Below are 19,207 nucleotides of genomic sequence, written 5' to 3'. Positions count from 1 at the left end.
AATTATGCTATGAGGCTAAACGAAATATAAAAAAACCTAATGTTTCCAAACTTTTGACCTGTAGCCTACTGTACCTTGGTCCAAAGCGGTGCAGCTCGGGCTTGAGGAGTGGTCATGAATAGAGGCAGAGTTCCCTCTCCAGACTCGGATGATTTCATACATCAACATTGAAGACTTTAAAAATGATGTTAGCTCAAAACTCACTTTCAGACAGCAGCGAGTGTTTGAAATAACTTCAGTTTGTGATCCGATGGGGACTCTGATCATGGTATAGGCTATAAGGCAGAAATATTTATATGCGATGCAAAAGTCTATGCGCACTAGATAGTAAACATGGTAAATACGACCGCTTGAAAAAAAAACCAGACAAATCATATAAGTTAAGCTATCACAATCGTTTATTTATTTGATCTGTCAGTACGTCTCGTCTCTTTATAACGGACGGTCTGATATCCATATCTAGCTCCGCATACATCATAAAATAAAGCAACTCCGGTTTTACGGGAGCTTCCTCTGTTTCTCTGACTGAAAACATAACTGTATTGGGACTGTCACTGGAGAGAGTGCTAAAGCTCCTCAGGTCGTATTTTTGGTGGAAAATTTGTAGAAAGTATCATTCTGTCTGAGAAAGAAAGAAGCGACTGAATAAGTGCATCCTCTTTCTTTTGTGAAATAACGGTAAAATACCACTTTATTATCTGTGCGACTAATGTGCAATCTTGACACAAGTGAATTAATTATGATCAAAGTATCACTTATTGTTGTAAAACTGTGGTAAAACCATAGACTGTAAAAAAATAAGTAAACTACAAAAATGCTGACAAACAGCCGCTTTTATCATTAGCTAGTTTCCAGTGATTTCTTTCTGATCCGTTTTCTGATGAACCTTTAAAAAGACTAAACATTTATTTGGGAGAACAATGTGTTTTTAGAAACTAAACAGTGTCAAGTTTTATTTAAATTTGACTTTAATATTTCTCAGACCACAAATAAATATACAGATATTAGTGTCATTGTTGTTAGCACGTTAGCATATGTAGCCAAGGGCATCTTATCCTTCGAAAGGCACTTTGTATCTTTGTCAAGAAATGCACTAAAAGCTTAATTAGTTATTAATTTGTATTATTTCTCAGATCACAAATAAACATAGAGATGTTAGTTTCAATAATGGATTGTTGTTAGCGCATTAGCATGTAGCCATTGGCTTCTATGCCTTGAAATTGAAAGGCACTTTATATCTTTGTGGACAAGATGTACATACATACTTTTCTTTTATTATTATAAGCAGTAGCAGCAGTATAAGAGCAGTAAACTGGTACTTAAATATGGGTGTATATTACCACATTACTAGACATTCGCCACAATATAACCTGGCATGTGAAACGGCATGCAAAACTGTAATGGAAATCTTGGGCAAAGACACAACATACATAAATTAGATTTTATGGTACAACTGGCCTTTGAGACCCAACAGCTGGTCAACTGTAGCATACCACAATTAAGAGTGCAGAAATTGAGCCAACAATGGATTTAAAAAGTATAGTTTAATGGTTGGCATGCTATAAAATGATCTTACACACTGTAAGTGCACGCAAACATAATGAGGTTAGGTTTCAAAAATACTGTAACGTTAGTAGCACCTAAGTAGCACATTTGCCCAGACATTTGTTCGATATTTTATCTTCATTAGCGCATTGCTAATATGTTGCAGTGCAACTTTTCTGTTGTTGTTGTGTCGACAATTTTTTAAACAAAATTGTTTGTCTTGATTATCATTGACGAAAACCTGTGTAAACAAACCTTTTCGTCAGCTATTTCGTTTGCATGGCTGTGATATAAAAGAGGACTGTTGGACATTACGCCAGTATCGTCACACCGGCATGACTCGAAAGCCTAAAATACACCAGTGACACACAACACAGCACGCTCAGCTACCACCGAAAACCAGTATGGCTCTCACAGCTGCCTGCTCGCTTCTGCACTCGAGTCGTCTCGCATAAGCAGAGGATCCAGGTGTCAAACGCCCTTCACCACTTAATACAAGCCCGTCTTACGACAGGAAATGTGCAGAGTATAATTATACTCTATTGTGGATGTACAATGTCTTTGCACCAATCTGATCCGTGGGAAGGATCAAGCTTTGTGTATTTCTAGCTAATCCACGGATAAATTGGCAAGAGTACAGAGGTCACGCCCCCCGACCTCATGATGGGACAAACTATGTCCTGAAAGCAACTGTTCGAGTTTATAAGGGCTGAGCCTTATTGGCTGGAAATGCATGACATCATGCCTCAGAGACAGAGCAGCGTCTATCGAACTACGCAACACCTATCGACGCATTCAAACAGCACAGTGGCTGAAATAGTTTTATAATCGTTTACACAAAATTCAAATAGAACAAAAATTTTATGAAAATTATGGAAATATATATACACACAATAATATTTTTTTGTAAAAATGTAAGTAATACTTGCATTCAACAAGGATTCATTGATTAAATTAAACAAAAGTCTATCTATCCATCCATCCATCCATCCATCCATCCATCCATCCATCCATCCATCCATCCATCCATCCATCCATCCATATCAATGTTTCTCTGTCTGTCTATCTATCCGTCTCTATCTATCCATCCATCCATCCATCCATCCATCATAAAATAAATCTGTCAAATCCATTAATTATTTCTAATTAACATCCGCTAAATTCTAACCCTGCACTTTTGTGCCTATACAAAAACATTTGCATTCATAATATTACCAAAACCGCTTTAAACAGCACAGAGAATTTAGAAAAGCCACTGAGAAACTACAACACCTGCAAATATATTTAAACATAACCATGTATGTTAAATAGTTTCATATATTCATGTAGCAAGCATATAAAATGGGTTTATTGCTAGTGTTTTAATTTAAGAGAATGAGATGTTGTATGATATTTACTGAATTAATTAATTTTATTTATCATAGGGTTTATGTATTAAATGTTGTAGTGTGTGTGTGACCATGTTCTACTGCTGCGAAGACTAAACGTTCTCATTTTAAAGTGGCAACTTTACACTGATTTATTGCTCTTTTCGGCTATTATTGTGATTTAATGCTAAAATAATAGTGGAACAATTTCCACTTTTAATCAATTTATAGATAGATTATATAATCTAGTTATATAATAAAAACCTGCTGTAGAAATAAAATGTCCAAACTACAATATAAAGTGCAGTTACACTTTACATTTTAAGGTGACGTAGTTGCATTGTACTTACTCAAATAAGCACTGAATAATATTAATTAACCTACATGTACTTACTGTAGAGTATTTAGGGTAAAGGTTTGTTTTAGGGTTAGTTAATTGTAATTATGCATCATTTACTGTTATTACTATGTAAGTACATGTAGTAATGTGTAACAACATCACCTTAAAATCAAGTGTTACCGAAAGTGCATTAAATATACTCCTGAACATTAATTACTAATGAACATTTTGAGAGGAAATCAGAGGCTGTCTATCCCAACAAATGTAAGGAGCGCATATACCATATTCAGTTACTGCTTACACGGGCATCTGGTGTCTCACATGTAACGTACTGTATGCACAAGGTTTCTTTTCCCATCGGATTTAAATGTACAAAGTGTAAATTTACAAATTATCTGCAAATGCAGAATGTCCTACCTATAAGACCACAATTGAGTGTAGTTTTTCTCAGAGAAAAAAAGGTGTTTATATGAAGACTCTTATTTATTCTGTTTAGACATAATCAATTATTAAATTGTAAGTATATAAATATCACTGTAAAAAATGATATGATCAATAAGTTATGACAACATTTGTTTTTGCATTGCTTTAAATCATCAATATACAATTCATACAAGATTGAACTCATTTTTTAAGTCAGTTTAATGTAATTTAAGTTCAAATAACTTAAACAACCACGTTGATTGTACTTAAGTTTAAGGCAGCAACTTTTTTTTTACAGTGTGTATTTCAAATGCAATTTTTAGCTTTGATTACTAAAAATTACAAAACAAAACTACCAAAAAAGATTTGTTTGTTTTTTCTAAGACCATATAAGAATCCTTTTTCAAGCATTCAACTGAAATTATTATATTTTACTATTAATTATGTTAAACTACTCTATAAAAGTGGAAACGTGCAATTGTTCAATTACGGACCTGTTTCATAATGGTCTGGTCTTTGTATTAACTGGTGTAACTAAAATAAATAAATGAAAAACACTTGGTGTAGAAACAATTTTCACTCAGAAATTGCTTTTAAATTTCCCCCAAATAAATTAATACTTTGAATAAAAGATGAAATTTTGAAGTAGAAAAAGTGAAATATTAAAGCATATGCCAGGAACCTTTGTTTTATTTACAACTCTGTTTAGTGAGGTTAATTCAGTTATAATAAATACGATTTTTTTACTTCAATTAAATCAGATACTTTAGATTTACCACATCAAGTACTTATTTTTTCAGGTTAATTGAGTTTTCCAAAAATCCAAATCTTTAAAACACAACTAAATGCAAAAGAAAAAACTGCAACAACCTTGGCTCTAAGACTGCTCAACAACTTCTCAAAGTTACATTTCTAATAATCACTTTATCATGCGTCTTTGTCTCGCCGTACAACAGCACATCAACCGCGCCAGTCTCCTGTAATGTCACACCACAAATATCGAAGCTCCTATTCTCCTCACACATACTACATATGCATTCAGAGAGGAAACAATAAGTTAGCCTCCTGAGATGTATGACCCACAGATTCAAATCACAAAAATTTGGCGGCAACTTCATAATCTATCAGAACACACTGTCACCACATTATCAGGCCGCTGACTCTTACCTCGCTCAATCCCTTCCCTCTCTCTGCTCAGATCCAGGACTCTGTGTACACTAGCCGCTTCCAGTTCCCTTTGCCACCAATGTGTGCTGCTCCATTCGGCCTGGAATAGTTCAGCGTCACATGTGCTGCGCAAAAGTGAGTGAAGGGAAAACAGGGAGGGCGATGTTATGTGAACTAACACCTTATGGATGAAACCATTCCCAAATGGGATGTGCCTCCTCATCCGACGCATCAAATATACTTTCATTAGGCGTAATTGTTTACCAGATGTCCGAACGAAAAACTTAACCAATACGACACTTATTTTTAACTCTTAACTTTGTAGTTATATAAGGTAGGAGAGAAAAAATGTAACAAAGATTTGATTTTTAATATGCATTGCCTATTTTGGTATTTAGGTATAGCAGAAAAAATAAACCAAAGATTTGAAATTTTGGTATGCTGATTTAAAATAGATTCAAATAATTTTTGAAAAACAATACTTTTTTTTTTTTTATAATTAGGCCTCTTATTACATTCAAATGTTTGGGGAGAGTACAATTCTATTTGAACAAAAACGGACACTTTCATTCAGCAAGGATCCATTAAATTGACTCGACAATAACTAAGAAATTGATTTACAATTTTTTATCAATAGTATTGTTGATTTTCAGTGTTGTAGACTTTGGCGATGCTGAAGTGTCTAGACTGACCCTGTTGCTCCAAAGACACTAAGTGAGCTTAGAATTATAAGGTTCTATCTCCGTTTAGGGTAGTTCTGAGATATTGAGCATCAAAGTTTTTACATCCCAGCTGGCAATGGAGAGATGGAACCTTTTTATTTTATTAATAACTACTAACAAAATATGTTTTTACAAAAATAACACCACACAGGCATTAATAAACACCTAATGGATCAGATTATGTCAAAAACTCAATTTCGACCAAAAGTGGAGATAGAACCTTATAATTCTAAGCTCACGATTGTTACAAAATCCTGTTTAGGAAATACTGCCTCCATAGTGGAACTTTTATAGAAGAGTTTTCAGTTTTCAGCCTTTTTTTATTTTACCTCTAAATTTTGGGTGAATGTTTTTAAGGGCTGTAGTGAAAAATAATATTTATTCCTTAATTTTGAGAAATACCCTGTTTTTAAAGAATATATTAAATCCCCAGTTTTCTGACTTCGTGAATATGGTAATGTTGGTGTGCGAAATATCACATTCACACATGTAAATAGAAGAAATGTTTATGTAAGTTTTTCCTTTAACATATTCTGATCAGTTCAAGAATGATTTATGCAATTTTATATGATTTATTTGAAAGAATTAAAAGAGCAGTTTCATGTCTATCCTTGTATTGTTGAACTGGTCAAAGTTGATATAGGATTTAGAAATTAGTAATAAGTAATCCAATACTACAGTAGAGTAATTAGTACAGTAATCTAATTGCACTGTTGAAGATATAATTAGTAGCTAGTAATTAATTATTATTTTAGAGTAACTAACCCAACACAAAACTATTTATCATGTACAAAAGCTTTATGTACAAGAGCGAAACTTAAAGTTAACTCTTAATTTTAACTTCTATTTGAACTTGCGGATTGTGTAATAAAACTTTCTTTATATCTTTAATTGTTATAAAGGGGATTTTTTTTTATCTGTTCTGACTCTGTAATGACCTTTATTGGTGTAAAGTAATTTAGTCAGGTTGAAATATTCATATTAAAAAGCTTCTTTTTTTTTTTTTTTACTTAAAAGGTTAATTTAATTTACATAAATTAAAAAGTTAAAATGTACATATCACACAGAGTTCATTTTTAGATTGCCCGACAAAAATGCAAACCACGCAAGTTTAAGTAGAACACAAGCGTGTTAATAGTAGGACCTTTGAAACAGAATAAAATTTAAGTCGAAGTGAAACATGAGCAACCCAAATCCAGAAAAAATGTCCTGCAGGAGTCACGTAGGAGTTTGTGGGATAATGTGCGAGTATTAAATCCTAAATGTGATCCTTGTTTGACAGCATTGACAGTCTTTGCCAAGACGCCCACCTGGCTCTGAACTTCATATGTCCAGTTTCTCTGTCCTAGTTTTCACATTTTTAATTAGCAACATCAGTGAGCTGTAATGACAGATGAGTGGTCTCACCTGCTTATCATGATAAACTGAAGCGCTGACAGCATGTGGGATAAAACACAACGCCCTGACAGATCTGCGAAACTATTGGGAATATTAACAGAGAACAGAACGTCATTACGAACCACAAACATGTCGCACCTTTGGCCACAAATATTGGACAGAATTACTGACAAAATCTTAAAATAAATAATATATGATCATGCAATAATAACAAAAAATACATTATTTCATTTGCTTAATTGCGTTTGTTGAAAAAGGTTGTTTTTTTGTGAGCAAAATTTTAGTCTTTTAGTTTGCTATTTGTAATAGACTTTGTAACTACTGTAAGGATATTACAAATACCTGTAGGCAAAAAAACATTTGTTTATCATTTTATTTTTTAAGATTTTAAATGTTCTTTATGCGTGTGTGTGTGTTAGCTGTTGCCTTAATACTACTATATATATATATATATATATATATATATAGTAGTATATATGTGTGTGTGTGTGTGTGTGTGTGTGTGTGTGTGTGTGTGTGTGTGTGTGTGTGTGTGTGTGTGTGTGTGTGTGTGTGTGTGTGTGTGTGTGTGTGTGTGTGTGTATGTATGTATGTATGTATGTATGTATGTATATATATATATATATATATATATATATATATATATATATATATATATATATATATATATATATATATAGATATATATATATATATATAAGCCTACATTATATAAAATACAATACATGTGTATTAGTGGGAAATTCACTAATTGAATTGAATTTCATAAGAAACATTTCATAAGAAACATTGAATTGAATTTCAGAAAGATTCATAAGAAACATTTCCTAAACAAAAACACTCTTTCAAAATGATGCAGGTCTCTACAGTGTAACATGTATGTTCTGTGTTCCCCCCTTGATTATGTTTTTGGTTTAGTCCTGTGACCCAGTTTTCCCCGGTCTGTTTGATTAGTCACTTCTTTCACCTGTGTCCTTTTCATGATCTGATTAAGCTCCTTTGTTTGCTACATGTATTTAGTCCCTGTGTTCTCCCTCAGTCTTCGTCCGTTCTCGTTAATGCTATGTTACACTGTGTTAAAGTGAGTGTTCTCCTGAGTTTTGTATTAAATCCTGTTTATTCCTATTCTCCGTCTTCATCGTGCTTTTCACTACACCATGTTACGTGACATACAGGTCTTGAATTTGCCATAAATCTTGTTATCGCTGTCAAGAATGAACACACAGAGGAATTTACTGTTTTGCCATTCAGAGAAATTCAACATTCATCAAATAGAATTTCATTAAACTTAGTGACGAAACAAATACTTTTGTTATATTATACAATAATATAAATATTACGGTTTATATCAAATTTAATATTGTCAAAAATGTACGCCATCAAAATATATTGTAATTTTGGTATAATTGTGCACCAAATTGATTTCAGATAACTTTATAGATGATTTAACAGAATTTGTTTAGTTTTTGTTTAGGAAATGTTTCTTATGAATATAGTTTATCTTATTGCTGCAAAAATTCAATTCAATTAGTGAATTTCCCACTAATACACATGTATTGTATTTTATATAATGTAGGCTTATATATATAGTAGTAGTATTAAGGCAACAGCTAACACACACACACACACACACACACACACACACACACGCATAAAGAACATTTAAAATGAAATGTTCTTCCAACATGGTCCATAAAATAAACATAAACATTCTATTTCAGTTTATGCTTGAATTACCCATTAACAAGATGTCACACTTACCACCAATAGAAATTTGAGTTTCATTTTTATATGAATGAAATTTAAATTTCTATTGGTGGCATAACTGTAGTTAAATTTGTAACTAATTTGTAGTTTCTACATTTCAAATTTTAATTAATTCTAATAAAATGAAATAAAATTTAATCTTGCTTACGGCTTCATTTTGAATTAAATTCAAACCCAGCAGCAAATTTTGAGTTTTAAGTGCGGTCTCACTACATTTCTGAATAGAGTACAATCCTGGTTCATGTAAGCACTCTATGAAGATATTCCATCCGAAATTACTGATTTAAATTCAACAATATTTAATTACTAATAAAATAGAATTAATTCATCTGAATTCAAGACCAGTGAAACTTTAAACTCAGCAGTTTCAAATATGTTGACTCAGGGTTGCCAGCTCTGCAACTAGCCCAATTTCCATATCCCAAATATCAAAACTCAAGATATGCCATTCCCAAAACTCAAATACGTATTTTACAGTCACTGTAGAAACAACTAGTGATCATAAACACAGCTCAAAGGTTCCCTCCGTCATGACAAAACTCTGGGTGTACTCTGTCTCTACACAAAAGTTGTGTGTGTTAACATTAGTAAATGCACTGTGAACTAACGAAGAGTTTTATTAACTAGTAGTAACAATGGTTAATAAATGCTGTACGAATATATTCTTCATGTTAGTTCATTCTTGAACTAATGTTAACAAATGAAACCCTATTGTAAAGTGTTACCAGAATTATTCTCAAAACAGAGTCAACAGCATGTTCGCACTGTGAAAACCTTGTATAATGTGACAACATGCCCCACTAGAGGGCATATAAATCAGATGACACTTCATAATTCTTTAATTCTCATTAATTTTCTAATAGCATCAACAAAGATTATCGCATTACTTAATAGATTTGTATTTAATTTACATTAAAATGTCATCAAACTTAGAAAAAAGGTTCAATGGGGTTACTATACAGAACACTTCTTGACTCTAGACAGTTCTTGACTTAATTTTAAAGAACCCTTTATGCCAAAAGGCTCTATATGAGGAGAAATGTCTTAAATTACTGCATAATATACTTTCATGTTTAACGGGTTTAAAAATAATAATAATTGTAATCAAGTGTTTACGAGCTGGTGAATTGATGATTAATTTTAACCTGAAGACCTGAATCCATAAATGATCCCATGATGGAAACCCCTGAAAGGTTCTATCTATGAAGCTCCTGACAGAACCTTTGAAGATTAGAACCTTTTCTTTAGGGCCGGTTCACACAGAACACATTTTTGCGGTTAAATGCGGAAAGAAAAAAAGAGTAAGCGTAAGGTCTCAAGATGTGTTTTTTAAAAAGTTTAACTTATTTTAAGTTAGTGAAATGGAAAAATGTGTTCTGTACGAATCAAGCCTTGTTTATACACGACGCGTCAGCACGAGCGCGAGCGCGAAGGTGCGCGCGGCAAAAATAACGTCATTGCGGAGGGGGCGGTCGTGCGCGTTGGGTTCGCAAGACCCAATTTCGCCTGGCGGTGTGCGCGACATTTTTTTGTAACAACGCGCGCGGCGCCGCATCCGAAGATGAACGACTTCGAGCCGAATCTGGCCGAGCTCGAACTTCTCACCACACGTCTTTGAGTTGCTCACATTTAAAAAATGAGCATACAATAGCATAAAAAGTATTTTTAATGAACATAAAGGTCCATGTTTAATAAAAATGTTCACGAAACTTAATGAAATGTTTAGTGAAATTAGAAAATATGTAAGAGATCGTTTACGCGATCGCCCATGCGCGAGACGCTGCAAAAGACGCAAGACGTGAGCGCAACAGTCATACACGTTCATCTAGTGTGTGTTGTTTACTTAGAAAATGGCGGGAGTATGTTGTATGATGTTATGATGAACTATATGCCTTTCTCCACTGACGTTCTGAGTTATTCAAAGCGTTTCTGATGATTGTTAGAAGGCGAACGGGAACATAGTTTGTGTAACATTAGCAACACATTATTAGCTGTTTGATAACATAGCAAATAGCGACACCATTGTGCAGAGTTTACCTCAGTAAGTTGGCCGAGTGAATCTGTGAGCTGGCGTGAGTGGAGGCGGGGCTAATTAGCATATTCATGGCTACTTGTGTACTAAATGAAGCAAGGGTGCAGTTACATTCAAGCTATTTTAAGGCATGAAAAAAAGAATGTCTCAGGAAATAAACTTTCATTTTGGTGTTCAAAGATTAGTTTTAAGGGATACAATTATTGACTTCAGGGAGACTTTTATATGACAACTAAAACACTTTCTTAAAAAAATAAAACTACAGGTGATTTTGAAAATCTCACAACTCACTTATTTCTTATTTTCCACTATAATATTATGTGGTAGTTTTGTAATGCTCTTCATGGCCTGCCATAAACAGCCTGTTGTACACAAGCGGCCCAGCATCCAATTCCCAGCGAGGTGCCAATGTGACAGATTTACAACCAGCCATCTGTTGGCATTGAGTACGGACGGCACAACAACCAGCATTTCAGATTCTTTCCCCTTTTTTAGCCACACAGGGCCACAGTGACTCCCAAAACCTTCTGACAGGGAATAACATGACTGATATAAAACTAGACCTTCACTCTGATGCCAAAACAATGGAGTGGAGGTAAACCAGCCACCCATTGTTGACTAAACTGGATTTAAAGCAACATGCTTTGACAAAAATAAGTGAATAAGGGAAATTAAAGCGCACACACACACACACATCTCTAGTTCAGGCTATTATTCATTCATCACGTACATTACATTTATAGTACTGCAATTAAAAAAGTTGTGCAACAAACGTGTTTCAATAAAAGTTTATGATCAGTGTGTTTAATGAGTTGATCATGTGATAAAAATAGCAAGAGTCATTCATCAAGGTTGAAGTTGATCCCTGACAAAGTGTCACTTCAAATGATTGATTTCATTCTTTGCCGTAAGCAGATAAAAAAGGCAAATCCACTAGATGGTGCTGACAGATTTCTCACTGTCACCAAAGCATCAGAGACATTAATTGTGAACTAGGATCCTCATACGGCCTAATGAGGGCAGTGTGTACTGGAAGATAAATCTGCTGGCTGCACACAGAGAGAAATCTCACACTTCAACTGACTGGCTTCTATATAGCTCAGGTTCCTCTTTACAATGCAAGTCTATGGATTTTTAGCTTCATCGCTAAAATCACAAATCTGTTTGCTTAGAAAAGTAACAGCACATCTCTCCTCATTTTGAGGGGTCATTTTTAAGGTGTCCGTAGCACAATATTTATTTTGTTATTATTATTTTTTTGCCACTATTTTAAAGGTTGATTGAACTATCGAAAACAGAAAAGGTGGACATTACATAAATTCAATTACATTTTTAGGCCATTCTGTATGAGCAACTCAGTTTGATCACGGGTTGATTTGTTTGTGGTCAAAGCATTGGGCTTATGATGACATTTTGAAGGTTTTATTTTCAGTTTTCATTTTAATTAATAATGCTGTGCTTTTGTGTAATTTGTTTTTATTCAGTTTCAGTTATTTATTTCAATTTAATTGCTTCAACTTAAAATTATTTCGGCTAGTTGCAAAGGCAAAATTTCTAGTTTTCAAATTTTTCATCTAATATTTATATTTATTTCAGCTTTTTTTTAATAAACAAAAAAAGTTAGGCATTTTAGTAAATGATAACAATGCTGGTGTAGTGTTTTTGATTATATATTGTTGTAAAAGTCATGAAATGTCTTCCATTTAAATAAGTACATATAACTTATGCTGTATAAGATAACTAAAACCTTTCAGTTTGCTGCAAACAAACTGCTACACAAGTTAGACAAATTCTATATTGCTATTATGTAATGCAAGATTATTGATCCACAAGGAAAAAGATTATTATTTATTAAGTTTATAGAACGTTTGATGAAAGCACAGACGACTTTAATTTCTCTAAGAGCTGAACCGGACTGCCTAAAGTTGCCTAAAGGTTTTTAGTTTTCTCTACTAAATCTAAATTGACATTTATTGTGCATACATTATATTAAACGCACAACCATTGCATGAAATACAAATGTAGTAAATGGAAATGAAGTACGCAAATAATTTCAAAGTATAGCTTTCAATAAATCACTCTGACATTAACAACCTAGTCAAGCCAAGCCAAGTCATAGTGTGTGTCTGGATTGGCTGGTCGAGCTGTAGGGAGTGTCTGAGCCAAACCCAGTTGAGGAGAGAGTGATTTACGGTGTTCTGGTCTGGTGTGACCCAAACCACAGTCTAGTGCAAGAGCGCACCATATCACAGGCATCTGGAATGTGATTCATGTGCTGCTGTAGCGTCACAACCACCCGACGGAGCATTTGTTAAAAGGTCCACATTTAGTCATACCATATGGTGACTTTTACAAGCTTTTCCTAAGGAAGAAAACAGATGTGAACAAATAGGGCATTGTGTCACACAGATAATCACGTAATTCACACATTCAAATTCTAATTCTATAATAATACCAAGCTATAAATGTAAACTACAAATTTGAACATGATCAGACAGCTAAAAAAGTGTTAAGATTGTGCGTCAAATGTGTTAGTGTGTTCACGCAAAGCAAACAGCCTAGCAATTGTCACTGTGTCAGCACAGAAATAAAACTTTAAGACTGGTTTAGTCCCTAATAAATTCTCAGAGTTATATCTTTCGGCCTTTGGACAAGAAACACAGGCTGTGTTCCAAAACCAAGGGGATCTCAAGACAAAACCAATTATTTTAAAGTCCCCCTGTAGTCAACAATTGTATCCCTTAAAACTAATCTTTGATCACCAAAATGACATTTAAAAGTTTTTTTCCTTGAAATAGCTTGAATATAACTCTACACCCTTGTCTTATTTAGTATACACGGTTCTATGAATATGCAAATGAGCCCCGCCTCCACTCACTTGCACCAGCTCTGAGATCCACTTTAACTTTAAGAAGTGGCGATTTTGTATGAATTTGTACAATGTGATTCATATGGAAAAGGAAACAGTTTATAATTTTTTGGAAAAAAGCAAACATTGAAGGTCCAAACATGTAACCGAACCTTCAGTGGGGCATAACAAGCAGACTGTTTAAAAGCGTATAAATACGAATGCGCCACCAATTCGGCAAAGAGTAAAATAGTTACGAATTGACATGAGGTTCTGTTGTTAAATGAATCATGCAGTGATTTTTTTGCGCTAGTCAATTTACTGGTGTTTGCGCCATTATTTACCATACACACACAAAAAAAACATCTTAAAACCAGATGCCAATTTGCGCTGCTCTTGGTAGATTGTGTTGGTCATTATGGAAATGATCCGGCTGTGTCTGTGCTCTTTAATATGTGCGTGTTGTCAGGAGATCATGCTCAGAACTTTCCACTCCCATCGGCGCTTTTGTAAAATTGCGCTCTCATGCTAATTTGCCCTGTTTAGTAAATCTGGTCTTTGTTTGTATTTGTGTATCAAATGTGTGTATTTGATGATAGTTTTACCAAAAGAAATGGTGAAATGCTAGTGAAGTGACTCTACGTTCACAAACACTAGTCTATATTTGGATTTGATTAAGTATACAGATATACTGTCAGCGGTAATAGCCTCGTGGGCAAGTACGTCGACATGTAGCGCCGTTGCGCTTCAGTCGACCCGAGTTCGAGTCCCGGCTCGTGGACCTTTCCCGATCCCATCCCCCCCTCTCTCTCTCCCATCTCACTTCCTGTCTAGCTACTGTCCTATCCAATGAAAGGAAAAATGCCAAAAAAAAATCTAAAGAAAAAAAAAGTGTACAGATATACTTTTGATTTCTTCATCCAAATTTTGCGGCAGTCCGTGATATACGATAAATTCCATTTTTATGAGTGGATTCTGCGATTCCGTCCATGTTTAGAATATTGTGGAAATCCTGGTTCTAATTTGATTATAATGTTGTTTAGCTTCGCAACATAGTAGCATCCACTGGAATCAGATACGAGATTGTTAATTGTGAGGCGGTTTTAAATCAGTCACTTGCGAGGTTCCAGTTCAGGACGCTGCCTATATACTGTAGGCGCCGCGGCTACTCACTAGGTTTTGGACTGGAGTTCTGAGTGTTCTTGGACACACTACACCGGTTTAGGTCTGGCTCTGACCCCTGTGCTGACAGCCACTGGAAAAAGACGCTCACCTACCTGCAGGCTGCTGACAGTACACGTTATAGCACGTGTCGAGGCCAGAGGCCAGATGATTGCAGAGCGTCTGGCTCTGGGACCACCAGGCAAAGAATATTCTAAGTCCAGCCAGCTCAGCACATCATCATGTGGACTACATTCAACATTCACACACTCAGGCCAACATAGACGGCCTTCAATCTGTTCAGCACAGTCTGAAGTCCACCACACACACACACACACACACTCTTAGTTCAAAGAATGGAAAGATAGACTTTTTAGGATGTGCACTTCCATCACCTTAGACATTTTTTTTTAAAAGAACATGTTGCATGGTGACCAAATCTGAAACAGACAGAAATTTAACCCTATAAAGCCTACTGTATCATATTTGATATTTGGCCTCTAAATTATCAACGCTATTAAAAACAGTTGCACAAAATCTACTGCATTTTGTCTGATTGATAGTTCATTCTTTGCTTTCGCTTTCAAAAATGTTGCGTTCCCCAGCGAAACTTTGCATTCCCCCAAGAAACTCTGTTCCCCTCACAAAAATGTTTGCATATTACAGTTATTCACTGTATATAGTACGGAAACCTTCTGTTAACCAATTAACAGTTTTTTGTCACCGTAGGATTTTTACAGTGCACCATTTTTAATAATACATTTAAAATTGTATATATATATGGAGAGAGAGAGAGAGAGAGAGAGAGAGAGAGAGAGAGAGAGAGAGAGAGAAATTAGAAGACAACAGATTTTATGAAAAAATTTCATAGAGCCCTATTATTGTAAACATTATGAATTAATTGTTACTAGAATGTTAAAGATTTATGAATTCAATTGATTAGACATTCTTTTTGATTATTAAAATTAAAACATTGAAACAGAATCCATAAAAAATAAAAAATATTTAATTGGGTTCAGAAATGTTATCTTTGTTTAATGTTTAAAGTTAAAACTTTTGTTTAAAGTGTTGTTAAACTGTATAAGCTTCATGATTTTAATTTATTAGACATGCTTTTTGACTACTGAAATTTAATGTGACAGTACTTAAAACATGTTTAAAAAAATTTAAACAGGAAAAAAAAATAATTAATTTAGAAAGAAAACCTGAATTAAAAAAAATAATAATAATACAACAGAATTCAGGACAAAATAAAAGGGATTTCATAGAACCCTTGGCATTTTATATACACTGGATCAACTTTGCTTTGTTATAAAAAGGTAAAATTATCTGATATTTTAAGAGACTCAGTGACCCTGACACACAGTCATAACGGTCTCATGCTCTACGCATGCTGGTCAAACCACCTGACTTTTTCAATATTAATAAATAATATTTAAATTGTTAGGTGAGCGATTCCTTTAAAGGAGGTCCCTGAGGCAGGGTTTAAATTTTCGTGTTGACTAGGCAGAACCAAAATAGATTAATTGGCCGATTTGCAGGCTAACCGGTTTTGAAATGCAGCTCATTGCAATGTCACAGTGAATCAAGTTGGCATAAGAGAGCATTTTCATCTCTGTCTTCATAAAGTGGACTTCACAACTATGACTTTCACAAGCCTTGGGTGATGTTTCCAAACATAAACAGATTTCATCCGAGTTTAGGGCAACATACTCAAGGCATCCATTCCAGCATTCTTTGACCACCGCCACCCAACACTGCGCCCCCTGACCACCCCCAACTACCACCACCCTGTGAGTGAGATCTGTCCCGAGCTTGCGTAGCATTTTACCATCTGTCAGCACCACCAGCCTGTGGATGCCAATCACGCCCTGTCACTCCCCAGTGACATCGCCTTCCTCAGCCAATCGCTGCCAAGCACTACCTAGAAACAGGTCCTCTCCCACCAATCAGGATCCTGTGCCTCATCCACCTGTCTCTGTCCTCACATGGAAATCTATGCCTGCCCAAATGCACTCACACGCACATGCAGAGACGCAAGTTCCTCTTCGGATATCTTTTGAGCTTGAATTAAAATAAATAAATAATTAAAATCAAATGGTGTGCTCAAGTCATGTCAGAAAGATCGTATTTATGATTCGATCGCACATTAACGCCACTACAAAGTCGCAGTTGAAGTTTACTTTGCAAAACTCTGTTTCAAGTACATTTAACTTAATATCAAACTGAATTAAAAGTGTATGCTTTACTTAGAACACCTTAGTAAATAATACTGTGAAGGCAACATATCTACATGATAGAAGTGATATGGTAAACACCAGAACGATCTCAATACTTAGTACACAATACATAATAACGGTAACATTCGTTGGATCACTTTTGAGTATTAATGTCATTCTGTGTGTAAAATGAACTCCAGATGTCACAAAACAGCAAGTTACTAAACCGAAAAACAAAAGCAATGATAAAACAGTGTAAATACAGTGTAAAGTGCAACCTTAATTATTTATATCCAATGCATGATGGGAACACCAGTATCAGAAAGTTGAGTAGGTTTTACTTTACTTTTATAACGTTGATATTTTCGCTTTCATTTCTAACAGTTTAAATAGAGTACTATTGTAGAATTTACTTTTTTTTTTTTTTTTTTTTTTTAATTATTGCTAACTTAACTAACTTATTCAGGTAGAAATTACATTTGTTTTTTTCAGTATTTACTTCACAACAGAATCATTTTTATCAGTGATTACGACTTTACAAATATCCAAAAATACATCCTTTCCCAGAGGACTTAAACGCACCAAATTACAACGATTCACTGACACTTCATCACAAATGTTGTTTCATTAAACAAACTTTGAAATTATATGATCAAATTTATGTAGAAAAGGTACATCGCCATCATGCTCCAACCCAGTCGTTCTCAAACTTTTTGCAACAGCTGTTTTCTGTTAATTATTATTTTTTTCAGCTTATCTCCCGCCCCCGCAGAGTCCGTTATGAACATAGTATATAAAATATTGCAATGCATGTATAAATATTCATTACCATTTCTTATGTTTTTGTATGATGTCTCTAATGCTCACAATAGCTGTATTTATTTGATCAAATCCAGTAATATTTTGGAATATTACTACAATTTCAAATAACTGTTCTATGTGAATATATTGTAAAATGTAATTTAGTCTCACATGATCCTTCAGAAATCATTCTAATATGATGATTTGATACTCAAGAAACATTTCTTCTTATTATTATTATCAATGTTGAAAACATTTTATGAGTAAGTGAAAGTGAAAAACATTTATTTGAAGTATGTTGTAACATTATAAATGTATTTCCTGTCACTTTTGATTACTTTAAAGCAGGGTTCCTCCAACTCGGTCCTGGAGGGCCACTGTCCTGCACAGTTTAGCTCCAACCCTGATCAAACACACCTAGCTGTGAGTTTCTAGTGATCCTGAAGACATTGATTAGCTTGCTCAGGTGTGTTTGATCAGGGTTGGAGCTAAACTGTGCAGGACAGTGGCCCTCCAGGACCGAAGTTGAAGAGCCCTGCTTTAATGCATCCTTACTGAATCAGAGAATTAAAAAATATATATATATTTTTAAATTGAGCAAACTTTTTGGCCTTACGGGTAGCAGTTTGATGGCTGGGATGGTGGAAGTTAGCTTTAAATTGTTGGCATAGTAATTGTAATTGACGTAATTGTTTAAATTTTGTCAGTGAAGACAAAATGGAAAGATACTGGCTTTATTTCAAACTCTAAACATTAAAGATAAAGCTGGATGCATTAAAGGCAAATCCAAAACAGAATATCTATTCTATAATTTCTCTCAGCTACAGCTAGATGCAATTATGAAAAAAATAAAAATAACGAAGCATGTGGCCACATGTGAGCTCCACAGAACGGAAACAGTTTATCAAATAGCCATTACATTAATGACTGCAAATACAGAAGATTCCAGAAAAGCTGTGAACAGCTGCCACATACTCAAGGAAGTTGGATGATCTGTGTGAAAATCACAAGTAAGAAGGAGCCGCATTAGTGTTATATCCCAACTGGATTTAATAAAGACATGCAGACTATCAGAGAAGACAAATGAGGAAGCGGAGGATGAAACTACTGTGACTTTTCCGCTGTTGAGCCATTAAACACTGGCAAAAAGACAAGACACCACAGCTGTAAGCAGCCGGGACAGAGATTGTTCAGACTTCATATTACCAAGAATATACTTCAAGAGCTCGTTTCTTCCGACAAACACAAGAAGATATTTTGAAAAATGTCTCGGTGACTTCATTGGCTTTCATTATATGGACAAAAAGACATTTTTCAAAATATCTTCTTTTGAGTTATGCAGAATAAGTCTGTTGGACAGGGTTGGAATGACATGAGGGTGAGTAATATGTTCGGGTGAACTATCCCTTTAAAAGGT

At 34.6% G+C, this 19,207-nt stretch overlaps 1 protein-coding gene across 3 annotated transcripts in view; it reads right to left on the bottom strand.

The window, feature by feature from the left end:
- rbm20 (RNA binding motif protein 20) overlaps window positions 1-19,207 on the bottom strand; it is a 74,321-nt gene that overhangs the window by 33,968 nt on the left and 21,146 nt on the right. Inside the window, exon 1 of one of the 3 annotated variants that reach the window (XM_079889956.1) lies at window positions 4,843-4,983. The exons of the other annotated variants lie outside the window; for them this stretch is intronic. The gene's annotated coding sequence lies outside the window, so the exon portion shown is untranslated. Of the gene's footprint in view, window positions 1-4,842; window positions 4,984-19,207 lie in introns of those variants that run through there. 3 annotated transcript variants of the gene reach the window in all.

This window comes from Squalius cephalus (genome assembly GCF_949319135.1).
Source record: "Squalius cephalus genome assembly, chromosome: 13".
Taxonomy (NCBI): Eukaryota; Metazoa; Chordata; class Actinopteri; order Cypriniformes; family Leuciscidae; genus Squalius; species Squalius cephalus.
This window is presented reverse-complemented; position numbering and strand designations above follow the sequence as displayed.